Here is a 5,771-nt window from a genome sequence, read left to right on the forward strand (position 1 = left end):
AGAGGCACTTGCTCAGGACAGTGTGGGCCAGGGAGGGTGCAGGCCCCCTTCCCACGTCCACACTTAGGAGTCTGAGTGGAGGTGAGGAAACTTAGTGGCGCTGGTGGGACTTGTTCACTGCTACTGTGTTTCCCTGAAAACAAGACCTAGCCGGACAATCAGCTCTAATGCATCTTTTGGAGCAAAAATTAATATGAGACCCAGTATTATATTGTGTTATGTTATGTTTTATGTTATATTAATTATATTATATCATATTAATATTAATATATTAATAAAATGTATTATATTAATGTAATATATTAGTTATATTATATCTTATAGTAAAATAAGACTGAGTCTTATATGAACTTATGCTCCAAAAGATGCATTAGAATTGATTGTCTGGCTCGGTCTTATTTTGGGGGAAACACGGGAGTAACGTGTTGCTGACGTGGCACACGGGCGTTCTGGCCTCAGGATCAGGGCCCTTTCAGCTCCACTGCAGCGGGCTGGCGACATGGTGTGGGCAGAGAAAGCCTCCGATTGTGATTGCATCAGGAATTTTGGCAGAACTCCTGCTACTGCCGTGGGGTTGGGCACTGACCCTGCAGAGGGACCCGGGCCATTGAGGGCCCTCCTCTCTCTGTCTATTGCATCTGGCAATTCTGTGCTCACCTCCACGACCTGTCGAGGGCCAGAGGGCTCCTTAGACCACACGAGCAGCGACCTGACCTCTGGTCACACTGGAAGCAGAACATGCTGCAATGCAAGGTGCCAGGGCCCAGGGCACCAACCCACTTCAGCCCCATGTGACCTGCCAGGCTGGGCCCACGTCAGCTTTTCTGTATTGATGGGTGGTTAACAAGCTTTTCATCCCTGTCAAGTCCAATCAGCCCTCACTACTTCCCTGAGCGGCTAAATCTGCAGGGAAACCACCGGTGCTCGGTCACCAGGGAGGAGGCATGTGAGGACTGCAGTGGAGGAAGAGAGGCAGGCAGTCCTCACCTGCCTCAGAGCAGGACAGGAGGGCAAGGCCAGGGTTGGGAAGGCTCTGGAGGGGTCAGAAGTGGTGAGGACATGGGAGAAAGGCAAAGAGCTCAGACAGGAAGGACGTCCACGAGCCCATCCATTTCGAGTGCTGAGAGGACACTCTGAAGGGGGCCATGCCTGACCCTAAAAGGGTGATTCTCGAACTCAGCATAGCCAAGGGCCTGTATTAGTTATCCACTACTGCCTAACAAGTGATTCCAAAGCTCCGTGGTTTAAACAACACTATAAATTTATCCTCTCTCACTGTGGGTCAGTAGAGCAGGGCCCACCTGACTGGGTGTTTTTGACCGGGGCCAGGCCCCGCATAAGATCGCAGTCAATGTCAGCCAGGCCTGCAGTCATCTGAAGGCTTAACGGGGCTGGAGGGTCCACTTCCACAGGGGTCATTCACCTGGCTGACAAGCTGGTGATGGCTCATGGCCAGGCCTCAGTTCCTTCTACGTAGGCCTCTCTATTGGGAGGCGTGAGTGTCAACATGGCATGGTGATGGCTTCCCCCACAGCAAGTGACCCAAGAGATCAAGGTGGAAGCCTTAGTGCCCTCTGTGACCTACCTGCAAACGTCCCTCATCATATATGCCGGGGGTCGAGGGCACAAATACCGGCAGGTGAGGATCATGGGGCCCTGAGAAGAGAAGGAAGGAGGAGGTGGGCTGGAAGGTTTATCCAGGGAGCTCCTTCTGTGGCCCTGGTATTTTCAAACAAGGTGCTAGCCTTTCCAGGGAGCTGAGCTTTAGCTCTCTGATTATGATATTTCCCCACAAACCCCAGTCCTGGCTCCTTCCTCCCAAATCCATACCTGTCTCCTCCAGGGCCCCTAAGCCATGTCCCTCTGGCCCCTGTATGACTCTGTTCCTTTCTCCTGCCCTTCACCTCGGCAGCTAAGGGCTTACAAGGCTGACTGGCTGGGTGCCTTACATCCTCTCTCTCTGATTGGGGTGGGAGGAGTTCTGATCTGAGGACTAAGGCCTGCAGCCCTGGGCAGCACTGGGATGGAAGAGAAAGGCACAGCTGCCACGGACAAGGGAGCAGCGGGAGCAGCGGGAGCAGCGGGAGCAGCGGACACATGGGACTCTGACCAGAAGTCAGGGGTCAGCCACAAGGTGGCCTTAACCTGGAGGATAGTTTGGGAGGTCAGCTGGAGGTGGAGCCCAGGCAATTCCTGGAAGCCCCAAACCCGAGCCAGGCCCTCTCCTGTGGGGCCCTGCATGGACTCGGGTGGGAGAAGCTATAAGAGTGGGATGCCAGGCTAGACAGGGAGCAATTTCCCCTGGTCAAGTGCCCTTCCAACCGAACACCACAACCTTGCACATGGGAAGTCCGCTTGTCAGGGGTTGGGGTTCCAGTCTCAGCCGAGTTCAGGGCCCTATTCAGCTCCCTGAGCTCTCCCAGCCTGGGGCAGGGGGTGGCGGGGACCAGTCATGCCTTGGCCCACTCCTCAGTCCCCACAGGCATCCCACACCCTGGATGGGGGAGGAGCTCCCAGATGAGGCAGGAGGGGGAGAGTCCAAGCCTAGGCCAGCACCAAGGCCTGGCCTTTCAAGGGGGACACAAGGAGAACCAAGGTGAATGGTTGGGGAACAGCAAACCCCAAGGCACCAGCAGCCTTGGAGAGCCAACAACACAGGAAGCCCAGCCTGGGGGAAAGGGGTAGAGGCACGGAAATCCCAAGGAGGAGCTCAGGGTGCCCAGAAAATGGGACAGTCTTAGCCTCCCAGATGGAGGAGTGCCATCGTCAGATTAAACGCTTTTGCATAACATGAGGAGAAGGAGGCATGATGCCTAAGCACATCTGGATGAACTGGTGGGGTCGGGAGGCAGAAGTGACCCCAAACATCAGAAACTCCAACCGAGTTCTTCGTGACGTTAGCGTCCACTCTTGCCTGGGGAGCCGCTGTGAACTGACACTGCAGATGTAGCTTTGAAAGTAAACTTGGCCACCACCCTTCTTTGGGAAAGGCGAGAGCCTGGATGGGAGGGGGAACACTGAGCAGGATTCATAAACAGCCTCAGAGGGCCCACCTACTGGGCAGCCCACACATGCATGAGCCGGAGGTGGTGGCTGTCCCCTTCCGAGGCACTGGGACTCCGGAGACCACTGGCCTTCGGTTCCCCTTCTGCTCAAGCAGAGGTTCTGGTTACCTCCCTTGTCCAAAAGTTCTCAGTCTCTCCCCTAGGGCACAGGTCATGAATTCAAATGCCTTCAAACCTGAATGTGTGAAAAGTCGGTATGGGTAACGGGGAGAGGTGGGGCCCTCCCATCGCAAACTGGAGAGTGCCTAACGGCATGCACTGAAAGAAATTTTTTAAATACACTGGCCAAACAAATCGTAGCTACCAGATCAGGCCTGGTGTGAAACTCCAACAGCCTAGGAGACGAGATGAGAACAGACCTGCACCTGCTCTTTATGCACACACACACACACACACACACACACACACACACACACACACACACCCCTGTATCAGTGCTCTGGGTACTTTAAAGAGTCGAATTTGCTACTTCCAGTCCATGTTGTGGACCCAGTATGAGTGGGTTCCCATGAGCTGTGAAGTTGGCCGGAGTCCCTTTCCCTGCTGCCCTGTTTCCTCCAGCCCCAAGCCGCGCCAGATCCCTTGGACCCACAGGCCACAGAGGCCACAGAGGCCGTATACTGAGTGCTGGACTGGAAGGGGCACACAGGGAGGAACCGCTGCACACACACTGCCTGCAGCACTCCCCTGTGCCAGGGCAGAGACCACCTTAGACAGGCTGTGAGTTTCAAGCCTGAGGGTCTCAGGCAGCTGAGGGTACTGGTGAATTTATGTGGGAAGAGAAAGATGGAAGAGGACCATGGGTGTCTGAACAGTCTGCAGAAACAGGGAGATTAAGATTCCGGGCCCAGTGAGCTGGAGAGAGCTCGTGCCCGCCAATGTAGAGAACTGCCTACAACAGAAAATACTGTTCTCCAGGCTGAAAGGACCAAGGTTATACAGCACGGGGCATTCTGGGGAGGCGACAGGCAGCTGAGAAGCCTGGCTGGCTGCCCCCATGTCCTCCACAGCTGGGCTGCCCCAAAGCAAGCTGACTTTCTTGAGGAGCCCCACCAGGACCATGGGGAGAAGCCTGAGGGAAATATTTGGGTTCCAGAGGATGAAAGCTCACACAAGGAAGAAGAGCTGCTCAGCTTGTTCATCCACCCTGAGGGCAGGGGTGAGGGCGCTTTCCTCCTGATTGTAAAGGGTGCTCAGGAGGTCCCAGGCAGGGGCCCGGGGAAGCAGCACTGCTGCTATCTGCCACCAGGAGGCAGAAGAGAGCACTATGCAGGACCCAACCGTGCTCCCCAGTCTCATTGAGAGCAATCTGACTGGAGCAGTTTCTCTCCATCCCTTTCTCCTCTACCTGCTTCTTTACCCATTCACTAGTCCCAGAAGGGTGAACACAGGTGCATGGGGGCATTGCAGGGGGAGGCATAAGGGGACTGCCAGAACCCAGCAGTCTGGACATCTGCTTGTGCCCAGTGTGCCAATGTATTTGTTCTCACAAGCTGGAAAGCACCTACATTTCTGAGCAAAGCATGGTGGGTGCTCTGAGGACGGCTTGGGGCTGTTGGGGATGGAATTCACCCTGACCATAGATGTTTTCACTCCGGCCACTGGGCATTGGCTCTGGGTGACACCTATGGACGCATCAGTCCTCCCAGGTGACTTCCCTTCTTCCAGATCTCAGGTCCTGCCCCAGGAAACTTTTCTGAGTGGCCTACCCACCTCTATTCCCTCTCCTTCCTTCCCTTCTGAACACAAGCCCTGCCTTTCTCCTCTAGGAAGCGGGAAAGGATCCCTTCTCCATCCAGGGAAGGATCCAAGTGATTTAATAGGGACATGGGGAGAGGAGCAACCCCCCCACACACACACACACCCCTCTCTGTGGGTTACTAGAGGGCTCTTGCAGACCCCAAAGCTTCCACTGGGGGAGGAGAGATGGAAAGTGGCAAGCATGAAGGGTCCAGAGAGGAAATCTGGTCAGATGAGCAGGGACTAGCAGAGCAAACACCACGGTGGGGGCACCATTCGGAAGAAAGCTGCTTACCCCCTTCACAGGTGGGACCTCTCTCCCTCCCCCCTGAAGACAGTGTAACTGAACAGAAATGGGGTGAGGTAAAGAAGGCGAGCACACAGGGCAGGCGATCCACGCAAGCTTCTTAACTAAGGCAAGAGGGCGCAAGGGGAAGCACACTGGCCCGAGGACCAGAAGCCCAGGTTCTCGTAGTGGTGCTGAGGAGCTGTGTGAACCTGAAAAAGTCACTTTGTCTCTTTGGTCCTCATCCATGAAGTCAGGGGTTGGGACAAAAGCAGGATGGCACGGAGCTGCCTGGAGCACTGAATGTGGAAAGATTTTGCAGTGGGAAAGAATCTGTGATCGATTAGCCATGTCTGTCTCGGGCACAGGCCACACGTGCCACATAACTGAAAAGTCCAGCGGTCATCGCTAAGGCCCTTCCATTCGAACACTCCATGAGCTGATGACAACATTGCAAAAAGAGTGTGGGACTAGGGCTAGAGTTAGGAACTCCTGGAGAGACTGCCTCCTGGAAAACTCAAGACCATGATGGCATGTTTGCCTCCTGGCTGTTTCTCTAGTTCCTTCCCCATGGACTCCTGAGTGCTAAGCCTAGGACCCCCAGTAATGGAATGTCAGAATCCAATGTGGTGCATTCAGTTCCCGCTTCCAACACAGTACGTCCCATCACACTCTCGGAA

The sequence above is a fragment of the Rhinolophus hipposideros genome (assembly GCF_964194185.1).
Source record: "Rhinolophus hipposideros genome assembly, chromosome: 9".
NCBI classification, from domain to species: domain Eukaryota; kingdom Metazoa; phylum Chordata; class Mammalia; order Chiroptera; family Rhinolophidae; genus Rhinolophus; species Rhinolophus hipposideros.